The sequence below is a fragment of the Cryptomeria japonica genome, chromosome 6, assembly GCF_030272615.1.
Source record: "Cryptomeria japonica chromosome 6, Sugi_1.0, whole genome shotgun sequence".
NCBI classification, from domain to species: domain Eukaryota; kingdom Viridiplantae; phylum Streptophyta; class Pinopsida; order Cupressales; family Cupressaceae; genus Cryptomeria; species Cryptomeria japonica.
Window position 1 is genome coordinate 13,314,983 of NC_081410.1, and position 23,393 is coordinate 13,338,375.

The 23,393-nt window shown below is 37.6% G+C and overlaps 1 protein-coding gene across 1 annotated transcript in view; it reads left to right on the forward strand.

The window, feature by feature from the left end:
- The window catches only part of LOC131069819 (protein XAP5 CIRCADIAN TIMEKEEPER), a 95,160-nt gene that overhangs the window by 19,729 nt on the left and 52,038 nt on the right, over positions 1 to 23,393 (forward strand). The window lies entirely within an intron of this gene.

Here is a 23,393-nt window from a genome sequence, read left to right on the forward strand (position 1 = left end):
AGCTTGTTTCAAGAACTTCCTAATCAAGATCAACATGTTGTGGACGCTCGTGGAATAGTTCATCATCAATGGCGACCTCCTGAAGCGGCTGGTGACTTCACTTCCGACAATGCAGTGCCTTCTGAGCCTGAAATATGCTAGGTTGTCTCTTTCCTTAATCCTAGCTTTGAAAGTTATTATGATTTTGATTATGGGGATTTTGGGAAAACAACTTGCATCTGGATTGATCATGGTCCTAATGAATTACCCCAGTTGATCATTTTGAGTGAAAGATTGCTTGAGTATGAGAGATGCATGGTGAGAGTTTGCCTTTCTGTATTTAAGGATGAATTTGCCTGATTGAGAACCATCATGTTTGCCATGCTCCTGTTGCACAACCTGAGAAATCATGTAAAGTCATGTATATATTTTGCTTCCTTCAGTCGTGTCGAGTCTAGGACTCTTGTATATAGGTTTAGAGTAGGTTTTCTTTTCGTGTTTTTAGATTAGAGGTCTTTTTGAGCCTTGTTCTTGATTTGCCTTGAGTCATTTGACTCATGATCTAGTGTGGCTCAGGTAGTTTAGTTGTTTGCTTTCTTTAGATAGTTTGCTTTTGGTGTGCGTTTTAGTTTAGTTTGCTTTGAGTCGGTTTGCCGGTCGGTTTGCTTTAGTTTAAGTGTCTTGAGTGGGAGCCTCCATTTTGTGAGAAGGGCGTTTGTGTTGTTGCCCACGCACTGGCAATATCCTGGATCTTATGTTAGACTCATTTCTTAGATATCTATTCATGAAGTGCTCGGAATCCGAGGTTGTTCCTCTCCAGTTTTATCATCTGATCAGGACCTGTATTTGACTTGGAAGGGAATCATTTTCTATATCTTGATGCCGACATCTGTTGATTACTATATCTTCACACATTAATAGACTCCGAGTCATTATGGTTTTCAGGCAAAGCTGTGATTGGTGAAAAATCTAAAATCTGGCTTCAGCGCCACCGCAATCCTCAAACCCTAGTAAGCTTCATTGCTTACAAGCCAAAGGAATTGACGGAGTGAAAAAAAGCAATATCAAAAGGAAAAATGAGAAAATAAAAGAGAAAAATGAAAAATGAAGAAAAAAGTGAAATGAAAAGAAATATCAAAATTGGCTAAGGGGAATATACGGATAACTCCATCGAGGCTATAGACGCCTGGCTAGCAATGGAGCAATGTTCGTGAGCTTGCGGCGATAACCTCGTCGGGACTATGGACGTCTGACTGGCAGCGAGGCTCTATCCAGGATGCTTTTGAAGTTTAGATAAACTACGTAGCTAATCACAGGGGAACCTGAAGGTTATAATTGTCTTGTCGAGAGGAATGAATACACTTGCACACACCTGGGTAATCAAAGACTAAGTGTCTAGATCTGGTTAAAGATTCTCCTTCTACTTTGAGTGCATTTTCTAATCTCTTGATGAGCTAGGTTGAATTTTCCAGAGGTTCTAGGTGTCGATTGAGTCTTTATCTCTAAAATGTTTCAGGAACATTTATTCAAGGTGGCGCTAGATGTTGTGACCATTTCACACATCGCCCCATTTGCAAATGGGGACCCCCTCTTTTTTTTTTCATTTTTGCTCGCCTTTCGCTTTGCTTTTTAGGGTTTTGGTAGTTTGTCAGTTTTCTGGATTAGGGTCAAGCCTTAGGGTTTCCGTTACTATGTTTTCAGGCCAGAGTCCAGTCAGTCTTGAGAGCTTTTTGAGCTTCCTCTCACAGGATGCAGTTTTGAATAAAGTGAATTCGCCAAAGGCTAAGTGAGTTGGTCTAGTTTCAATTGGAATTTTGAATGCAGAGTCCAAATTTGTCTAAGTGTGAATGATGAGATTTTGATTTTTGTCCGATTGAGTAATTTTGACCAAATTTTGAAAATTTTGATAATTGATCCCGGGCATTGGAAATGACTTGTTTTTGCCTTGTGAAGTGATTAAACTCGTAAAATTTTGATATTTTGGCCTATAGGAGCAAAATCGCTCCTGTCCCTCAGTGAAGGACCGGAGCTTGTTTCTCGAAATCTTACTGTCCTTGCAGGATCAAGACAAATTTCGAATTGGAAGTGATAAAGGGAGGCGTGATCTTTCCGTTGAATATAATTTGAAGAATTTCACAAACACGGAAATGTGCCAGGAGTAAAAATTGCTCCTGTCCCTCAGTGGAGGACCGGAGCTCAAAATCAAACATTGCCTTGTCCTTGCAGGATTTGAACGATTTGATGATTTGAGGAGATCAAAGGAGATACGTTTCATCAGATGGATATAATTTGGAAGTGCCTTCGTGAAGAAAAATTGTACCTAGAAGCTAAATTGCTCTTGTCCCTCAGCCAGGGACCAGGGCGAACTTAATGATAGCTCCCGTCCCTCTCCCAGGGACCAGAGCGAAATTCCTCATGAGGCATGTTTTAGGCGAAGATCAAGTAAACATTAAGTTTGAGGCAAGTAAGGAATGTGTAATGAACCTGTTGAAGACAAATTGAAGATTACAAGACATCAACAGGAGACTCAAATTGGCCAAGTTCGCTCCTGTCCCTCAGTTAGGGACCAGAGCGATTTTTGCCTTAGATCAATTTTTTCGCCAAGTTGAAACAAACTCCAGGCCAAGGATGAGTGGAAGGGTGCACAACAAGTCCGTTGAAGATAATTTTAAGTTGTGGCAAAGTGTGATCGAGCCTAGACCATCAAGTTCGCTCCTGTCCCTCAGCCAGGGACCAGAGCGATTTGTTAGTTATATTGCCTCCCACTCAAGTTCGGGTCACTCCAAATCAGGATACAAGGATGCTATGACGTTTTGAGGTGTCTCGACGAAGAACAAAGTTGCAAAGACCACCAAGGAAGAAGGATCTACACCAAATGCCCATGTTCGCTCCTGTCCCTCAATCAGGGACCAGGGCGAAAACCATTCAAACATCAAAAAGCCTTGTTAAAGACGAATGAAGTATGCATGGAGTAAAAGGGTAATGTTGTTGCTTGTTTAATAATGAAGATTGGCGATCAAAGAAGCTAGGATCAAGGAGAAGACACAAGGTTCGCTCCTGTCCCTCACCAAGGGACCAGGGCGATATTAGCTAAATCACTCATTATCCTTCGAAGATCATGTCAAAGCAAAGTTGCAAAAGGTTAAAAACGTCATTTGGAAGGCAACACAAAAGAAGTGAACGTCAAAATATCACCAATTAGAGTTAGAAATTAGAAAATAGTTGGAAGCAGTTAGTAGATAGAGAGTAGTTAGAAGTTGATAGAATAGCAATTAGAGTAGAGTAGAGAGAGAAGGCAAAGATTGTTGCCAAGATGTTGTTGTAAGAGACTTGTAACTTCATTGAAGAAATGGTGAAATTTATGGGTCGATTCGACAATCTGCATGGTCTTTATACTTCTCATATTTGATTTCATGTTATTAGATGAGTGGAAGAAATATGCTTGATTGATGGTGAAATTCGTATATCCATACTACTAGCAGTTTGTTGATTGCAGACTTGCCTTGTGTAGTCAACTGGAATCGTTCAGCTTAAGCTTAACTTCAATTGTCGCTTCTTCATTGATATGCATCAACCTGATGGTGTCTATGCCTGCAGTGATGATTTGAACATCATAAAGCTTCCCTTCGAAGATCGCACTAGCCTTGTGGAGATGGTCCTGCGATGTCAAAACAAGACCTAGTTAGAGTTTCATCAAAGATCAATCATTGCTCCTACATTCTTAGTATTAGGATTAGATCTTCTCTTCGCCCTCATCCTTTTTCCATTTTTTCAAATCTAAGCTAGTAAGAGCCTGTGTTCCAGCAAAGCAGATCAGAAGTTCAAACATCAAATGTAAGTCCCCTTGTGATTCCAGCAAATCACATCATACCACAAAGAGCTTATCCACACGTAGAGACCCTACATACAGGAACCTTGAAGTCATCCCGATTGATCCTTTTCGCGACATCTTCAGCATTCGGAGGCTTTATTCAAGAGAGGATAAGGTACCCTTGGGTATTTTATTCTGTGTTAGGCAGTGTACAAAATACATGTCAACAGAAGGCCACAGATCTTATGTTTGCCTGTGGTTAACGAGCACTACCATAACATCAGAGCCAGGTCCAGGCTAGGAGCCCCAAGCACACGAGAGGTGTGGCTTAAGGGGGGGTGTTGGTGTTGGAAATAAGTCACACCCGGACCGACGATGGACTGGTCCAAGAGGGGCCAGTAGCTCAGTGGTAGAGCACTCCAACAGCGTATGGAAGGTCCTAGGTTCGAGTCCTAGCTGGTCCATGTCTCAACAAGGAGCTCACTTTGGGTAAAAATCTGATTTGCTTCATTTAACAAATATTTTCTCATGACTAATCATTTCTGTCAATGATTTTTCCTACCTTTAAGGTGAAAGGTAGGTGGATTTAATCAAATTTAGGGTCATTCCTTCATTAATTTAAATGTTCCATTTACACAATTTACTAGACCTTGTCCAATCTTCATGTAGATCCCGACCTATTTCAAAGAAAATCCCTAGAACTTATTATAACACCTTGTCACACTTATAATGTTCATTTCAATTGACTACGTTAAGTACTTTGAAATTTATTTAATCGCATTAACTATTCTTCAATTAACCAGAATGACTTATTTGTAGTCTTAAAAATCGAGGCAAAAAATGCAGACTCTAGTCAATTCTAATTAAATATAGGTCAGCAATTTTTTTTTCTTTGTGAATTGCCTGTGAGGATATGGTTTGCCTTTGATGCACTATGCAAATGCTTGGGATACATTCCTAGATTTAAATATTTATCAGTTGTATGAATCCAGATTAATTACATGATGATTTCAACATATGCCCAGTAGGTGATGGTCTTCCTTCTGTGGTGAGAGGGAATTGAACCAAGAATTCGTTCTTGCTATTGTTACCATCGTAATTAGACCACAATCTCTTGGACAACGTAGTCTTCTAACATTGCTTAGTAGGATTATGTGAAACAATTTAAACCATATAAAGCTTGTTTTGATTTGGCTAGCAGTTGGAAATGGCCATTATTTTACTTATTTAACTTCAATATATTGCTTCTACAAAAGTATCCATTAACTTCATTTTTCTACTAAAGAGTGGCTTGTGCAACTCAAAGTATAGGACTCTTTTTCACCATACAAGGTTAATGCATGAGCATCCCTAATAGCCAATTTATCTTGCATGTTGCAATTTTGTATGCATGGAAAATGGTATAGGCATCCTTCCTCTTGCCATCTTCAAAAAATTACCCTTGGGAAGAAAGGGTATATGACCCTTCTCTTGTTTAGATTAAGACATCTTTTGGGAGAAAGGGCATTGTCATACTTTCTCTCACTTCTCATAGAAATATTTGATTGATGAGTATCATTTGGATTGGAGCATGTCTTTTGACTTTTGAGAGCTTTTGGTTGGTGCGAATGTTTGATTTTTCTTTCAACTTTTAGGGAGATATGATATTTTCAAGTTGGGGAAGAAGGAATGTTTGCCCTTTTTCTTGCTTATCTCATAAATCTTTGGTTGACCACACTATTTTCATTTGAACATATGTTTCAAGAGCTTCACGACAATATATGTTGTGTGATTTCTATTTAGTACTGACCAATATTTGACAATTCGTAAGGTGGCAGTCTCAACACTTGGAAAATGAAGGGACGTCCAACACTTCTTTCACCAACTTCTAACTTTCTAATACTAACATAAGGGATGCTTGGTCCTTCTCTAGTCTAACAATTAGTTGGTGCTTGAGGGAAATACTGATAGTCGGCTTTTTTCTTCACTATGTTCAATTTGCACCTAGTATCAGAAGGAGCAATGGATTAATCTATGTCATTTTCTCAGCATGTTGATGATTTGGGTTGTAGGTCAAATCCCTAAGGTTGGATAGTCTCCCAAGTGCCAGGGGTGTCACACTTGGGAAGAATACGACAATATCTATGTCAAGTGTCATGTCTAACCTTACTTCAGCTGACCTCAACATCATTTTAAATTAAAAAAGTGTTTTTCAACAGTACCACGGCTTGTATATGTTGATAATGTTTGATATAAAACATTTAATAAAAAGTAAAATTTAAATTTGAATTATAGGGTGCCAAACTCTGGGCCCATGAGACCTATATCCAATCAACTATAAATCCAAGTCTAGGCACCATTTGGAGGACGCTTTGATAACTGATATTTGCTGTTGCAACCTATTTTCATTCCTCCAACCGGAACAAAACCTCAATTATAGAGTTCGTTAGGTGAGGATGAAATCCCTCCACCTGCACTTTTGTTTACACTCAGATTTGGACTTCAAGGTCGATTGTCTATTGCAAACCTGGTCACATCAGCAATCAGGTATCAGTTGCATGTCTGAACGAGATTACAAGGCTTGTTCAGCGAGCAACAACTAATCGTAAAACCACAGATCTCATCAGCACTCTACAGCAAATCAGTATAGGAGAATAAGGCTGTTTGCTACACCAAGAACCTATAGCTATTTGCCAGGGAGGACTATTAGATGTCATCTGTTGGATCTAGGCGATTGTTCCAGTCATCAATTGCTGGAAATATAACCCTAAAAGTGCGCAACAACCTCCAAACCCAATGAACTCACAACTTACAGTCTGTGTTAAGGGTTTCAGGAGGGTATGTCTCAAATTTGGGAGTCACAACAAACATTGAAGACCCTAAACATACTTACATATGAAATTTGCGAACTTGGGAGGGAGATCACAGTAGGTACCAGATGCTATAAGGTGCAGACATTCAGTTCAGCTCATTGCTAGGGTTTGTTCACGTGATCGTTTGCATTTTGAAGGTTTCACGCATCAAAATTTAGGGCGAGTGCTAGCCTAGTGTAGGTAATTCCAGGTCTTTTGCAGGCGATAACACCTTGATTTTCTAGTCACCTGTCATAGAGACTTGCTGTGGTTAGAGCATGGAGACAATAGGTTTCCAGAGATTAGCTGACTTACCAAGTTACTATTGACATTCTCAAATCTGTAATCTTTTCATAGGCAATGAATTGTCATCAAATCTGAATCAAATTTTCCATTGAAAACATTATAGCTGTACATCATTGTGTTTGAATTTCAATGTTGAAGTTGATTTTTAAGTTTTAAGCAACGGGTCTGTCATTGCATGACTCAGTCCAAATTCATCTCCTTTCATCAAAAAATCTTTGTAATCTTGTAGTAGATCTGATTCTCAATTTTGAACAATTCTTTGAATGTGAAAGCCTATTGTGCATCATTTTATTGTTGAAAATTTTTACATATAAATTTTGAGTGCACTAAAGTACTTGTTGTGGTGATTGAACTTCAATCTGGTTAAGTTTGATTATAAACCCTAGGTATACTACAGTAGATTGGGCAAATTAGAACCAATTATTGAGGTGGGTAGGACCTCTTTCACTTTTGGCTCCCCTAAACCAAGGGGGGTTTCCATAAGGTGCTGCAACAAATATAACCACAACAACTAAACACTAACCTTGATACATATTACAAAACACACCCAATGCATAATGCATCCATATTTCGGTTGTCACTTTGTGCCTATATGCTGGTTTGGGTAACTCAAGGTTAAGCACTTTATTAAAATAGATGATCTACCATATGAGTGTTTGAGAATGTGTTTATAATAATCCCTTATGCTGATATATACATTCAGATATGCTAGCTGGAACACACTAAAATATATCAAATTGAAAAGATGTTTATATTAGTTTGTTTTGATTGTGTCAAGATAATGAGGAGATGGAGCCAACAACAAACCAGTGCCTTTATCTAGTTGGGCAATGGAGTCTTTGAGTTCATATAAAAAATGAAATAACTGAAATCAATGGTGATACCCCAATCAAGATATTGCAAAAGACTATGCCTTTCAAAACGCATAGGCAAGCTAGGTTCTACACATACATTCAATAAAGTTATAAAACAATAAATATGAGTCTACTTGGTAATCCATGAGCATACCCATACATTTTCTTTATTATTCTGAGAGGATACTTTGGAAAAGCTTTGCAAGGCTTTAACAGCCGTCTAGCTAACCAATTAATGAGATACACATCTATAAATGCATACCATACACTAGGAGACACTCAACTAAGATCAATCTTGCCTTTAATCATTCGATCTGCAAAGGTTACAAACATTTATTACAAATTTGGCATAAATCCAAATTATTACAATGCCAAAATTATAACATCTAGATCTAGAAACTGTGAACCCCAAGGTTCTACAGTGTAAGTCTCTCTTTGTTGTGCTCCTCTATTTTTCTCCTCTTTTCATCCTCTCAAAAATGATCAAAAAATTGCTCTTTAACAGTTATAGGCTGTCAACCCTAATCATAGCACTGTAGCAACATGGAAATTGATGGCACATATTCACTCCCTCTAAAATGGACATCCAAGATGTTGAGAAGACTAGATGAATTCAATATGGTAGTTGGAGGAGGAGCTGCATTAATGGTGTGTAGACGAGGGTGGGTGGATAGGGTCACACCATTCTCATTTGGAACTCGGTGTTTAAAGTTAGACTATTATAGGCTTTCACTTTATTTTCTACAGCCATCACACACTTCCACCTTTAAATATTTGTTAACAATCATTATATTATGGCGTTCCTTGCATTTTGGCATTTCAGCATGTCAAATTTGGTGGTTGTAGGACACTGAGATGCATTAATGGTGTTATTGGCCTTTTGGGTGGTTAGGTAGGTTTTATCGTAAAAAGGGTAGGAATTTCAAATTGTCGGGGGGCAGGAAGAACTCATATTACATGTCAAGGTTTAGAGTGTCAACCAGTTGGGGGTGACAAGAAAGTCATGCTAGAGGGGATTGGAGATGGCGGAAAGACAACAAGGGAACTCCAATAAAGAAAAGGCTTTCGGATGTCAGGATTAGAGAGTCGAGATGTGGCTTAACTTGGTATTGGGTCAAAGAAATGGTCAAAACTTTAAATCTGATAGGTTAAAAGAGCAATTGATGGAGTTTTGAACTTTTAGGGGGTGATGGAAAGGGGTACTCGATTAAAGGAAATCTGAAAGTCCAACTTTGATAGGTCATATATACTATATAGTTAATTGACAGAGTTTCAGACTTTCTCGGGTTGGTAGAATTGGGTACCTAATTAAGGGCAAGGCTAAAAGTTTGAGCTTGCAAGACTTAGAAACTTTTTGGAATGCAAGAAATTGGAGTTCAGGGAGTGGAGATGAAGGGAAATAGGTACCAAGTGATGGGATGGACGAGGAAGTCCAAAAGTATAGTGGATGCAAAGGACTTGAATTTTTATAGATTTTCATGCTCTAGGGCTTGAGAATGCCAAAGGAATGGTATCGGGAATGAGAAACTCTGAAACTTTTGACAAAACAACACTTAGGTGAAATTCTAACGAAGATTTAATTGGGTTGTCAGGATTGGTAGGGAAGGAATGCAAATATGGACAATTCCAAAAGTTTGAAAGGCTGACATACACACAAAACACCAGGACCAGGGATAGCACTGGAAACAACCCAGACTTAGTCTCTTTATGGATTTTTGCATTTTTTGACACTTGGGGGACCCTTAGTCTCTTTATGGATTTTTGCATTTTTTGACACTTAGGGGACCCATTTAGGATGTCTCATAGTGGTTATAAACAACTGGTGGATAAGGTCAAATGCACAACCTTTGGAGCATAACAGAGTAAAGATGAGACACATAAATGTGGGGTATCGACATACCATTCATATGGAAGGTGTAATTTGTGGAATTGATAATTCTCATTAGGATGCCAATCATATTGACTAGGATGCCAATCATATTGACATGTGTGAAGATGCAAATCACTACAAAGTCAATTCAACTGATTACATGTGGTTCTCACAAAGCTCAGGGACTTCTTCCTAAAATGAATCAAGAAAGTTAAATACTTGAAGGAAGGCAGGCATAGAGAAGCTGGCAAAAAGAAAAGTGATCAGAGGATTAGCACAATATTAGTGCCTGAGCTTTTTGTCTATAGTTTGAGATTTTGGAATAAGTAGAATTTGGGAATAACATTGTCATTTTGCAAAAGTTATCCTTGTAGTGAATTCTTGTATTGAACTCCTGAAACATCAACCAGGTGTCAGTTTTTGTTTGTTTTAATTGTTTGCTTCCACAATGTAACATTATGAATTCTGAAAAGTTAAGTTCTTGATTCGTGTAGGGGTGTGGGTATGAGATACATAATTGAGTATGCAAGTACACCAATTATTTTCCTTTGGTACAAGCATGCGTACAGATATATATTTATGTATATATGTATGCATGTATGTATAGGTGTGCATACACACATACATACATATATAATATATATACATATTTTTTCAAACTTAAAAATTATAAAGTATAACTATAACTATAAGAAGAGTGATACTTATAAATCCATAATTGCCAATAAATAAAATTTTAAATACCTCATAATACATATTCATAATTTGCAAAAATGATAATATTCAAGTCTCAAGATGTCATACTTAATGAAAATTCAATTACAATCCATATTCATCATCATCAAAAGCATCAAGGTCAATATTTGGTTCAACTTTATTTGAACCACAATCCATTAGATTGCCATTCCCACTAGCTACATCTGTGTCAAGTGCAAGAGCTGCCTCAACTATAGATACTTCAGCAAGCTATGCAACTGTAACATCTAAATCAGCACATTCAGGGGCTGGATCCCAATTCCTTGTCACACCCTCATTGTATTCAGGTTTCTTTTGTGACAATAGGTGAAGGTTGGAGTGCATGTAGACCAAATCCTTTGCTTTTTTGCACCCAAACGATTGTGCTTGACCGAGTGGATGAAGGAGTATGTACTCCGATTTCTCTTAGCTGAAGAAGAACTTGCAGCCTATTGAGTTTGCGTGCAACATTTAGTACTTATTTTTATAATTCATGAATCAGAACTTAAAGCATAAATTATAAAAAAATATGTAAAGATAATATGTAGCATGATAACATTGAATGAAAAACGATAAAAATGAAAGAAATACATACTTAGGAGAGAATTTTAATTGCAAAAGGCTGCAAGAAAATGGAGCGTTGACAATGTACATGCAACCACTCATCAGCACTCATCCTATATTTGGCATGAAGAGTGGTAGTATCATGATTGTTTGAAGATATGAATTGGCCAAACTTGCTCAAGACAATATTTTGAACTTCATCATCTGAAAATATCTTTCTAAATGTAGTCTAATAGCCAACAACAATCTCTACATCTCTATATGGTGCCACCTCCTTGGCAATGCAAATACTTGTTTGCTATGATACTTTGGCGACAAAGCAAATGCTAAGAGATGTAAGGGGGTGGTCATCTTGTTCCAATGATCAACAATAATTGTTGCACGATTTTGAAAAATGTTTTCATTGGGTCATGTTCGTTGGCCTCAATTATTGTTCTTATTGTCTCCACCATGGAGTCCATGCCATCATAAATTTCACCCAAACATGGGTGATTAGTATCAACATGCCTAATTATATACATGATGGGCTTAGTGAAACTTTATAGATTTCCACATGATCCCACCACTCATCATCAAGAATCCACGCTCTTACTTTCTGGGCTCTTTTTGTGTTTGACAGCCTCCATGCACTACACAAGGTGTTGATGACCATAGCACTCAAGGCTTCTCTCACCTTCACAAGTCGTTTTAAGATGATTATGTGAGATGCAATTCGTGTTTCGACAACCTAACATGGCTTAAAAGGTACACGTCATATATCAACTATAAAAAAATTAAAATTAAAAAAATTAAAAAATAAAATTTAAATTACCTTCAATAGCTCCAACATGGAGAAGGTCCCGAATATGGCTTGTGACATGTGGTGATTAGTCACAAACATTTGAATCTCCTTGGCCTTTGTGTAGACTTGTTTGACCCAGTCAACTTGTGTGCCAATCTTTTGCAAGATTAAATTGAATGGATTGCACATGGTGTCCAAAAAATGTGATTATATGTAGCTGCCACTATAGGCCCAATGACTTGTTGGTGGTGTTTTTATACACGTTCAACACATAATAAAATACCTAGAGATATCCTATTCTCTCTTGATCAAAATCTTCTATGTGCTAAACAGCTGAATTGTGTGATCACAAAGATGACTCCAAGGTCCCCAAATGCGTATGGATAGTCTCAATTGGTTCATTGTGATTTGCTGGTAATCTCAAGGGGGACTTACATAATTGTTCAAGGAGCTAATCAATCTAAGGATTTTATTGATTCCTAACATTTGCAACTTTCTCTTTATTTTGAAATAATTTTGCAATAAGTTCTTTTTGATCATAATTCTACTAAGACTTGGAAGAAAAGGAAAAGGGTGAGGGTTTAGGAGGATAATTCTAATCCTAAGCTAATCCTATGAACTCTAGAGACAAATTGCAAAAGTGGAATTTAAACTAATGCTTGTTTCGCCAAATTCAACTACATAAGAACAGTGCCATCTTCTAAGAATTCAAAAGATTTTCATATCACTCATTTTCACCACTATATTAAACAATGGATCTAGTAATAGAAGTTAAGTTTTCATTTACTTGTTTAGGATAACTTTGCAAAATAATTGAAAATCATCCAATTATAAAAAGTATGAACACATCAACTCCACATTAAGCAATTTTATCAAATCCTTCATTCAATCTATCAACTTGGAAATTAAATCTATTCTAATGAGAGCCAAGAAACCATGCTAACTTGCACAAGTGGACAAAGATTCACCAACATATTGAACAATGAATTATGTCTATTACTTAAGAAGTATCACTACAACAATTTCTCCGAAATCTCTCTCTAACAAATGAAAAGAGTGTTGCAAGGTGTGCACCCTTGGTCTCCTTGTGCTATGAATCACAACACTCGGGTTTGTGACATGGCTTAACCGCCTCTTGTGGATTCTATAAGTCTAGTGGCTGTATCAGGCATTAACAAGTCGATCTTTTGGTGCAACGACAACCGCACTTGTAACAAGTGGTATCAGAGCTTGTTCACAGGTTCAAACCCCTCGCTTGCGTTGGGGGGGGGATTGTTGCAAGGTGTGCACCCTTGGTCTCCTTGTGTTGTGCAACGCAACGCTCAGGTTTGTGATATGGCTTAACCGCCTCTTGTGGATTCTATAAATTTAGTGGTTGTATTGGACATTAACAGGTAGATCTCTTGGTGCAACAACAACCACACTAGTAACAAAGAGGAGGGTTTATATATATACTCCATTACAAAGCAATGACCCAGATTGATCTAAGATCAACGACCAAGATTAAAACATTAAACTCTAATTAAGACAAGCTACGACAGTTATCCAAAATGAACCAATGAGAAATAAACAACTATTAAATCCAACTTTCTTCTAGAAGTGGACATCCCTTATCCTTTTCTTTGGCAGCAAATTCAAGAAACCTAGTCACTATGGGGTTGAGCTTTTCCATTGGGGCACTCTGCAAAATGCCAATCTTGTATTTCATCAAGTCCATCTCATCTTCACATGTGGCAAAAGTGGCTATCCAATCTATTTCTAGTTTTTGAAAACCATCCTCAATGGACAAAAATAAGGATGCCTTGCTAAAATGTTGCTTCTGGATTGGATTTGTAGAAGTAAAGAAGTTGCTTTGAACTTTGGCCTTCAAGTTCTCTACATCCAAGTCCCTGTCTTGGACTATTTCCTGCTCAAGCACATCAGAGACTATGATGAAGACCTTGTCTTGGACAGCTTTGATTGTTGCTTCTATCCTGGCACCATCGATCTTCATCCTCTCCAAGACTTCGCCTCTAGCCACCAAGGCATGATACCATGTGCTAAAGTCATATGATGTTCCGACATCAATTACATTTCCATTGACTAAGTCTTGTTTAGGATTCCTTTCAGCACCTTTAAACATGGAATTGTTTTTTCTTGAACAGTTTGAAAATCTTTCCAAAACTTAGCTATGCTTTGGATTCTATATATGAATGAAGAGATCTGACCATAAACCTGTGCCAGTTCTTCCATGAATTTGATGGCCTTGTTTGCAACTTTTGTAATCCATTCCTTTGCCTCTTGGGCTGCCATCTTCATTCCTTCAAATCTCTCAACTGATTCTTTTGGAAGAGCTAAAGGTGGAGCAATTGTTGCCTCTTCTCTTCTAATAGAATTTACCAAATAATGGATATAATCCTTTAATTGTTCATTCTCCACTTTGAGTTTGTTCTTCTTTTCTTCCTCTTTCCTTAGCCTTTCCTTGATGGCCTTGATTGAATCATCTAACTCTTGAACTTCTTGTTCCTTTGTAGCAAGACCTAAGTCGATAGTCATTAGCTCGTAATCTTCAGGATTGATGTCCTCTTTTGTTTTGTCAATTTTTGGAATGGCCACCTGAACGAGATCCCATGCCATCTTTATGGATTAAGGAATATTTCTTTGCCTTCTTCTTTTCCACAGGCTAGTTCAATTTGGCTAAGAACTCTGCTGCATTGTCCACTGGTTGGACTTCTACAATAGCTTTCTTTTTCATTCTTTTTAGTAACCAATCTGGTATTGTTGGCTGTTCAATGCCTACATCTTCATTTCCTTCACTTCCTTCATTTCCCTGAGTGTGGAAATTATTCCCTCCTGAAAATATCCTCCTAAGATATCAACTTCGATATTCTCTAGCTCCTCATCCATTACTATCACTGCATTATCAGAGCCATTAGGAACAATTTGCTGCTGAACTGGTTCTTCACAAATTGGAGAAGGGATTTCCATCTCAATTTGTAGATCATCTGCAACTGGGGCTATGTTTCTATCTGTGGATGAGCCAACTTCTTTAACCAAAGATGTGTTGGTAGAGGAAGATGCATTATTTGTTCTCTGCTTCTTATGTATAATGTCCTCATTTGAAGTCCTCTTTCTTCTTGACCTTTGTGAACTCTCTACTGTATCCTTCCTTAGAATTTCCATTTTCTGGTTTCTCAGCATTGTGAGTCACTTCATCCTCATCGGAAGAACAAGAATCCATGCTTCCTAGTAAATCATAGGCGAAGGCAATATTCTTCTCCTTCTGTTTGTGGGTTTGCTGATCCACCCACCACTTAGTGAATTTAATGACTGGCCTCATTAATGTATCCAAATCTGAAAGCTCAGGTCTAGACGAATCTGTTGCAGGAAGAGGTTTATCTTTTTCTTCTTCATAGCGTGGCTGGGTGAAATTTCCATCATCTTCCAGTTGATCTAGTATGGGGAAAAGTTCAATTGTTCAGATCATACCCATTGACATCTTGGACCACATTCTCCTTATTTCATACTCATCAGACGCATTGGCCCAAAAATCCTCAAGATCAACTCTGTGTTTATACTTCCTTTTGGTTAAAACAGGCCTGTGTTTAGACGTGTTTATAATTAAAGAATAGTCTGCTGTAACATATAATAACAGAAATATAATTAAAGAATAGTCTGCTGTGATACCATTTGTAATGTCCCCTATTAGGTTTATGCCTGTTTTAACCAAAATTAACCTATTTCAATGTACTTACGACTTAAACTAAATTGATTAGGAGACAATTCTATCCTAACATGAATCAAATCAGTGATATTCCATAGTTCAATCAATTAATTTATTAATAAGTAACTTGCTCATCTATCGTACATCCATAATTCTTAATGCAAGTGTCAAACTTTGTTACTACTTCAGTTTTAAGGAAGAAGAAGATATGAATGTTACCAAAGCGCTTAGATACCAAATACAATAAGTTCCCTCAAAGTTTATAGATCCAAGCCCTGACCCTATCTTGGGACCCTGTCCCTCAAGGTTCTCGGGACACTGATCCCCACCCTTTCTTGGGAGTCACCCTATTGTCTGGATTTAGACTGCCCCTCTTTGGAAACATCTCAATCCCCAACTTCTTAAATACTGACAGTAGTAACAAGAATTATATATAAACAAATTCTTCTTACTGTTTATAAGCTCATTCTGGTTTACTATCTAGTATTGTTATTTATCTGATCAAGTCATATATATATATATATATATATCTGTTATTATAAGTTACAGCAGAATATTCTTTAATTATATTTCTGTTATTATAAGTTACAGCAGACTATTCTTTGATTATATTTCTGTTATTATAAGTTACAGCAGACTTTTCTTTAATTACATTTCTGTTATTATAAATTACAGCAGACTTTTCTCTAATTACATTTCTGATATTATAAGTTACAGCAGATTATTCCCAGAATGAAACATTTATAGTATAATTGTAATAACATACGGTTGGCAGCAGTTTACATGTTGCTGACATCCACTGACAGTCTTTTACTTTTATTTTCCTTCCCATCTTTCCTTATCATTCGATGCCTTTTTGCAAGGAAATACCCCACTATTTAACATGGGGTAAGGGCCACTATTATTGGGAAATACGTGTTTATACTTGGAGTCGCATCCTTCCAAAACAAATCGTTGTATACTGATGTTCTTTTTATTAGTAATGACTGTTGTCTTTGTATATTAATGAAATCATTGACTTCATAATAATTTCTACTTTTAATAATCATAATCGTTGCTGTTGTTAATGCCATTTCTGTTCTTAGTAATTTAATTAATGCTTCCTATGGTTGGCTAGCAAGGTTATAGGAGTTGGCCTTCAATATTTAGTTCTTTTATTATTTATTTGTTTTCTTTCATGCTAGAAGGCAGGTAAGAAGTGATTGATAGGCAGGGACATGACAGTAAATTATGTTTATGATATATTTTATAATATAATATTAATTTATTTTTATTTGAATATTTCATGAATATTATTAATAATAAATATTAATAAATATTAATTAAATAATAATATTAAATAAATAAATAAATTTCAAATAATCATTCATTAGTAATTATTATATTAATTAATAATAATGATTGCTTCATTTAGATTATATATAACAATCAAGGAGGGGACATGACAGGTGATGGGGATCAAAGTTGGACCTTGATCGATAGAAGGAGAATGGGTACGATTGCATTTCCACATCTGCCTTATTGGTTGCCTGTGTTAATGGACATGATTTTAAGATTTTTCCAACGAAAAGGGGAAAAGAAATTCCAGCCTTTTTCTTGCCTATTTGGATTTTCTCATATGTGTCCAGCTATCTGATGACCTCTAGTAGTGCCATTTTATTTGTAGGATATATTGGGAGTTTGTATGGGCATCCTGTAAATCCTTGGACCCTTAGGTATGTGAATTTGGGGAATTGAATGTACCAAGATCCAACCCGCCTATCAAATCTTTGGCCTCTTGTGTCAATCGTTGATGAATGCCTCCTTGAAGTATCCTAGTGATGTAGATTAGGAATGCATCATTGACTCTTTTGAAATGGGATTTCTCTTGTATATGCAATTGCAGATATCAATCATATGCTTTGAATTGACCATCCGTGTTTTCCACAACGCCTTTGCAAATCAACCCCTTATATTTGTAACATCTTGCCAGCATGTAAATGATGTAAGAACTCATGTAAAGAGACTTTGTGTGCTCCATGTTTCTCAACTGCTCATCTATACTATCACTGATTGTTTTTGCCCAATTAATCATCTTGACACTCGAAGTGACTATTGTCACAAAAGTTTGCACCCTTACTGAGCTATCAACTCAACAACCTTGAAGTGTGGGACCTTGCGCAAAAGATTGTATCTTCGGAGAATGCCGGGTTGCTTCTCAATCCAAGTGCAGGTGTTGAACCAACTCAACACTCCGAATTCTACTTTTAAACCTATCCTAACAACTTGCAGAGGAAAAGGGAAGAAGGAAATGCTAAAATGAAAGGAGGTGATAAACCAAGATAAGAGATGTTTCTCTCCTCACCCAAAAATTGTTGATGGATAGCTTCGGTCGGATCCTACAAACCCGACTTTGCCATCAAATGTGTGAAGGGCCTTTTGGCCTTACACTTTTAATTGTTCGACTTTATACATTACCGTCTTTCATATTTAAAATGAAACGGTTTGTTAAATAAAAGATAACTAATATATAATCCCGCCATCTTTTGTGAAAAGTCAGGTTAATTACAACGTAATTGATGTCTATTAAAAGAGGCGTGTTGGTTGGTGAGAAGCTGACTTTTGGCATAAATCATGTCGCTTGATCTTAACGTAATGGGGTATATAGATTGAAGCACTTCATCTCCCTTGGCAATTGGAATTTACGGATAACAAGCAGATCGAATCTTCAGCAGACTCGCATTTCCTTTTCAGCGAATCATACTCCAGCAGATCATGATAATTGTGTATCTCCATCAAGGTCATCTACAGCAAATAGAAGACTATGTACAGCAGTTTGAGAATCAACCAAGGAAGATCAATTGTATAAGCAGATCGTATATTCTCTATAGTGATTTGTTGCCATTCACATATATGTATAGCTTCAAGGGTGAAGTAAAATCTTTGTAAAGTCTCTTGGCATTATTGAGATATAAAAGACATTCATTGCTGGGTTTTTCACCTTCAAGAGGAAGGTTTTCCCAGGGTATATATTGTGTAATTGTGTGTGAATCTTTTCCTTATCTGATCTAAATTTAACAAAAATGACATAAAGAATCAATCAAAATACCTAGGAGATGCACAAACTTTAGTTGCATGTATGATCCCGATGCATGTATGGAGGTTAGAATTTGTAGAATGTCAAAGGTGGGAAGGATTCCCACAAGTCACACTCAGAAACAAGTTAACACAACATATACATGAGAAAAAAAAATCCACAAAAGATACACTTATAATGTAGGTAAGGAAACATCACAACATGCATAAGTTGAAGAGAGGCAAGAATGATAATTTCAATTCATTCTCAGGCCAATGGCCAAACTTACAATTGCAGAAATGCAAGAAAATATACAAATCTTCAAGAGAAGTGAAAGAGCAAAGATTAGCTCAAGCCAGTAGGGAAAGAACCCTTTACAATGAGGCTTAATAGTTTATATATAGCAAACTGGTCGTAGACGAGAGACTAATGGTCAAGGAGGAGAAGCCTTGACCCTGGCGTGCATAGAGGAATGTCAGTCAGGGAAGGCAGGGAAGTGCATAGACCTAACATGGTGTGCGTGCAAGCAACTTGGCCATACCCTGACAAGGCAATCCCAAGAAGAAAATTATTTCTAGAAGGTGGATTGTCTGACATTCCGAACTCAAAGCATGCAAACCTGACATGAAGGCCATCAAGTAACCATAAATAAGAATGGCCTTGGACTCCACTTGATGGCAATCCTACAAACACATTAAATGTGCTCTTGTAGCTCCATGAATTAAAAGTAGACAAGTCACAAGGGTTGGTGGAGCATTAAGAGCCTTGAGTGTTGATCATGTCATCTGGAAGTGTTGCAAGTCATCGGAAGTTGGACGTCAGGTCTTGCCACAAGGGGAGAGGAGTCTTGGAACCTGGGGGTTGTGGAATTCTGAGGTCATGAGGAAAAGGCTTGGAACTTGGGGGTTCCGGAATTCCAGGCTCATGAAGGAAAAGGCTTGGAACCTAGGGGTTCTAGGATTTCAGGGTCATGAGGAAAAGGCTTGGAACTTGGGGGTTTCGAGATTCCGGGGTCATGAAGGAAAAGGCTTGGAACTTGGAGGTTCCGAGATTCCAGGGTCATGAAGGAAAAGGCTTGGAACCTAGGGGTTCTGGGATTTCAGGGTCATGAGGAAAAGGCTTGGAACTTGGGGGTTCCGGGAAGACAACACTTAACACTTCATGACCTTTAGCTTTGTCCTTGATCAACTGTGGTAGTGCTGGTCCATGGCACACATCTCTGATCGGTTCTCACTGATGGACTGAGGGTGTCATAAAATGACAACAGTGACCTCATCAATGAAGTAGAACATCCAAGGCTCAAATAGGGAGGCTTGAGGACTTCATGTGACTCTGTTTAGCAATGAGCCCTTGGCTTTTGCAACCATTGCCTTTTGATTGCTAAAGCATAAGAGACAGGTCAACTTCAAAAATTCTTAAGGCTTCCTCTTTGGTCTTGCATATGGTGGAATGGTAATTTGGAATGCCGAATGCTTCTTCGATGGCCATTTCTCCAAGGTAAGCCAACACTCTACCATCAGGTGCCACAACTTGTCTCTCCTAGATGTTGTAATGTTTGGCACATTCTACTATCAACTCGTTGCATTGCATAGCTAGAGGAAATCTAACTGCTTGAACAATTCCATTTCTCATCATTTTGTGTGCTAATGGTGAAGGAAAGCAATCATCGAGCCCATACATTCTTTTCTTGAAGTCATCGAGGTCCACACGGCCAAGGTCGGTATCTTCGACCTTCTTCCACTTTGTCACAATCTTGGACTCCTGTTGTGGTCTTTTGTAATTGAACTTCATCTATGTCTTTTTGGAAATCCCTCCTTGAGTTGACATCTACCACCTGAAAAACATGAAAAAAAATTCTAAGTTAGATAAAGAATAAGGGGGTTTGATGCTTGTTTGAAGGAATTTCGAAGGATAATTCTGATTTAACTTATGAAATTCTAGAAATCAGACTTAGTGAAAATTTGGAAATTAAGTCTGATTATGAAATTCTTTTTTTTGCCTCCAAATCTGCATAAAACGTAAAAAAGCAAGATGATCTTGGTTAAACTTTGAAAAATCTGAAATGAAAGTTCTCTTGCAAGTCTGGAAAATTAGAAATTCAGACTGAAAGAAATTGAAACTTTGAAAAAAAATCTGTCATCAATCCTTTAGTAAATCTGAGAATTTCGATGAAATTCCATAAATTGCTTTGAGGAATTGCTTTTTAACTTCGTCTCCAAATAAAAAAATTGGCCTGGAATTCTCCTAGAAATTGTCTTGCACCTGCAATTTACTTTGAAATTTGCCTTGAAGTTTGAAAGAAATTATTTTCGGAGCTTCAACTTTCAACCTTGAGAAGCAATTTGTGAGTGAATGAAATGCCAATGCTCATGTTTATAGAGAGGTTGAACTCTTGCTTTGTTTTATATTTTTTTGTTTTTGTGTTTTATCAAAAAACGAATCTGGTCTTGTTTTGAATACCAAATCGAACCTTCCCTTTCTTTCTTGCTTTCATGACCTCAATGGCGATCTCTCGCTTTCTTCTAGAAGTTTCCCTTTTATGGCAAACTTTATCTTGATTTGAATTTTTTTTTAATCCATCAACACTTAGCCAAATTTTTCCTTTTCCACCTTGGGCGGACTTTCTATTTGTTTGTGGATTCTCCATGATGCTAGGGGCGGACTTCATACTAGTTCAAGGATTTTCCATGCTAGGAGGATAGACTTCATGTGAACCTGTGGATTTTCCTCACCTAGGAGGGTGTACTTTATGCTAAGTCAAGGATTTTGGTTATGATTGGAGCGAACTTGAATTTGAAACAAGGAATTTCCTCCATGTCTAGGCGGACTTTGCTTGGAATCAAGGAATTTCTTCCATGTCTAGGCAGACTTTGCCTGGAATTGAGGATTCTTGGGTGAAACTACTTTTTTGGCCATTTTCTTATGATCTTCCATTAACATTTTTGATAATGAACACTTCCTCTGATTCAGAAACTACCCCATGATCTTGGAAAAAGCAAAAAAGAAACTTTCTATTTTTAGAAAAAAGCAGAACAAAAAGGTTCTCGGATTAGTCCCAAAATGCCAAAAATTGAACTTTTTGAAAAAGCAAAAGGCAAAAAAAGCGATTTTCCTAAAAAATAGGAAGTTGTCAGAATTGATCTCGAAAAATTGTGTTTTTACTCCTTCGACTTGTGTGAGCACATCCAAAGCATCATAATGTTCTTTTGATTATTCTTTCTCCTTATTGATTTGATGAATCCTCCAAATTTTGAAAAACTTGACTCATTTGCGAAGGCGAGAGACCGGAGACAAAACCTAAGACGCCAAAACACTACCCTAAAAAGTGAAAACAAGGGGGTCCCCATTTGCAATGGGGCGATGTGTGATTATGTCACAATACGACCCTACAATTTTTAGCATTGTTCGTTATGACTTGGACAACATTCTTAAGCCCCACCATCTCAATGGATTCTATGAGGATATTGGCAATGAAACTTGCATCTTTTACTTGCCCCTCACAATCCATTGCCTTCAAAAACATCACTCCTTTAGGGGACATTGCTATAACATTGATTAATGGTCTATTTTTGCAATCTTTGCATCCATCAGAAATGAGGGGCACACTTGTTTCCGGCCATATATCTTTGATCACTCTCAATGATGTCTCTACTAAAGCTTTCTCCTTTGCAAATAAGGTGATTCACGCCTTTTCAAACTCAGGACTAACATCATTAAGAGGTGTATTACAAAGGGTATTCAAGAATAAGGTGATCCAACAATATTGAGAGGAGGTCCATTGCCATAAATGCGACAAGCAATGCTCTGATCTGCAACCTCTCTGATTTCATTTTTGAAGGCCTTGTCCAATGGGCCTCTTTTTTGTGTATTTAAAACATCCTTCGATTCAGAAAGTGGTGGCATTGGCATGAATGGATGTGGGCCAGCTGGTTGTGTCAAGCCACTAGGAGGTTTCTTGGAGCTGTTATTGGCAAGAGGATGATCAGTCTTTGATTTGTTGTTGTTCATGTCGGCTTCGTCTTGTTCATTAATATAAGCCATTATTAGATCTTGTGGCAGCCCTTTGCCATTTGGCCCCAGACAAGCTTTTATTCCATGTCTAGGGATGGTGCATAAGTGACCTCTCACTCGATAGTATGAGCTTGTATGCTGTTTGTTGCAATGGTTGCACCGCCAAAGAAAACTCTCACCACTAGACTTTTGCTTAATCGTTGTTGTATAATGTCAAAGTGGCAAAGCTGCATCAATTTTGAAAGGACTCTCTTCATTTTGGCTTTGGGCAACTAAACTAGAACTTCTAGTTTCAGCCATTATGTACGAATAATGAACTAAAAATGGAAAATATTATTGAAAACTTAAAAAAAAAAAAATACTGGGATTGTAACCCCTTATTATGCATAAAAAGTTAAAAAAAATCCGAAACTTAAAAAAATAAAAAACAAAAAACTTGATTTTTTTTGAAAAAATTATTGAAAAATTGAAAAAAATGAAGATTTACTCACCTTTGATGGCTAAATCTTCTTTCTCCAATGATTCCTAGGCCTTTGGTGTGTGTCTTACTCCTCCGTAGCCTTCACCTTCGAAAAAATGCAGCAACCTTCAAAATCAGCTTTTGGAGGAAAAAATGGTGAGAATGCAAGTTTTGTGTTGAAGAAATGAGGTGAAATGACAAAAAGAAGGGAAGGCAGGGCAAAATTAGGGTCATTGTGGGGCCCTTTTTTGGACACCCATGGTGCTGGAAATGCTCGGGTTCAGCCAGGGTTTGGTCTGGGCACCCCAGTTCGCTGTGGGTTCAGCTAGGGCCAAACTTGGACCCGAATGGCACTCAGCTTCATACCCAGATGACATGCCAGGAAACCAGTAACTTAGCTGAAAAGTCTGACTGGTTCACTGTTCATTGCTAC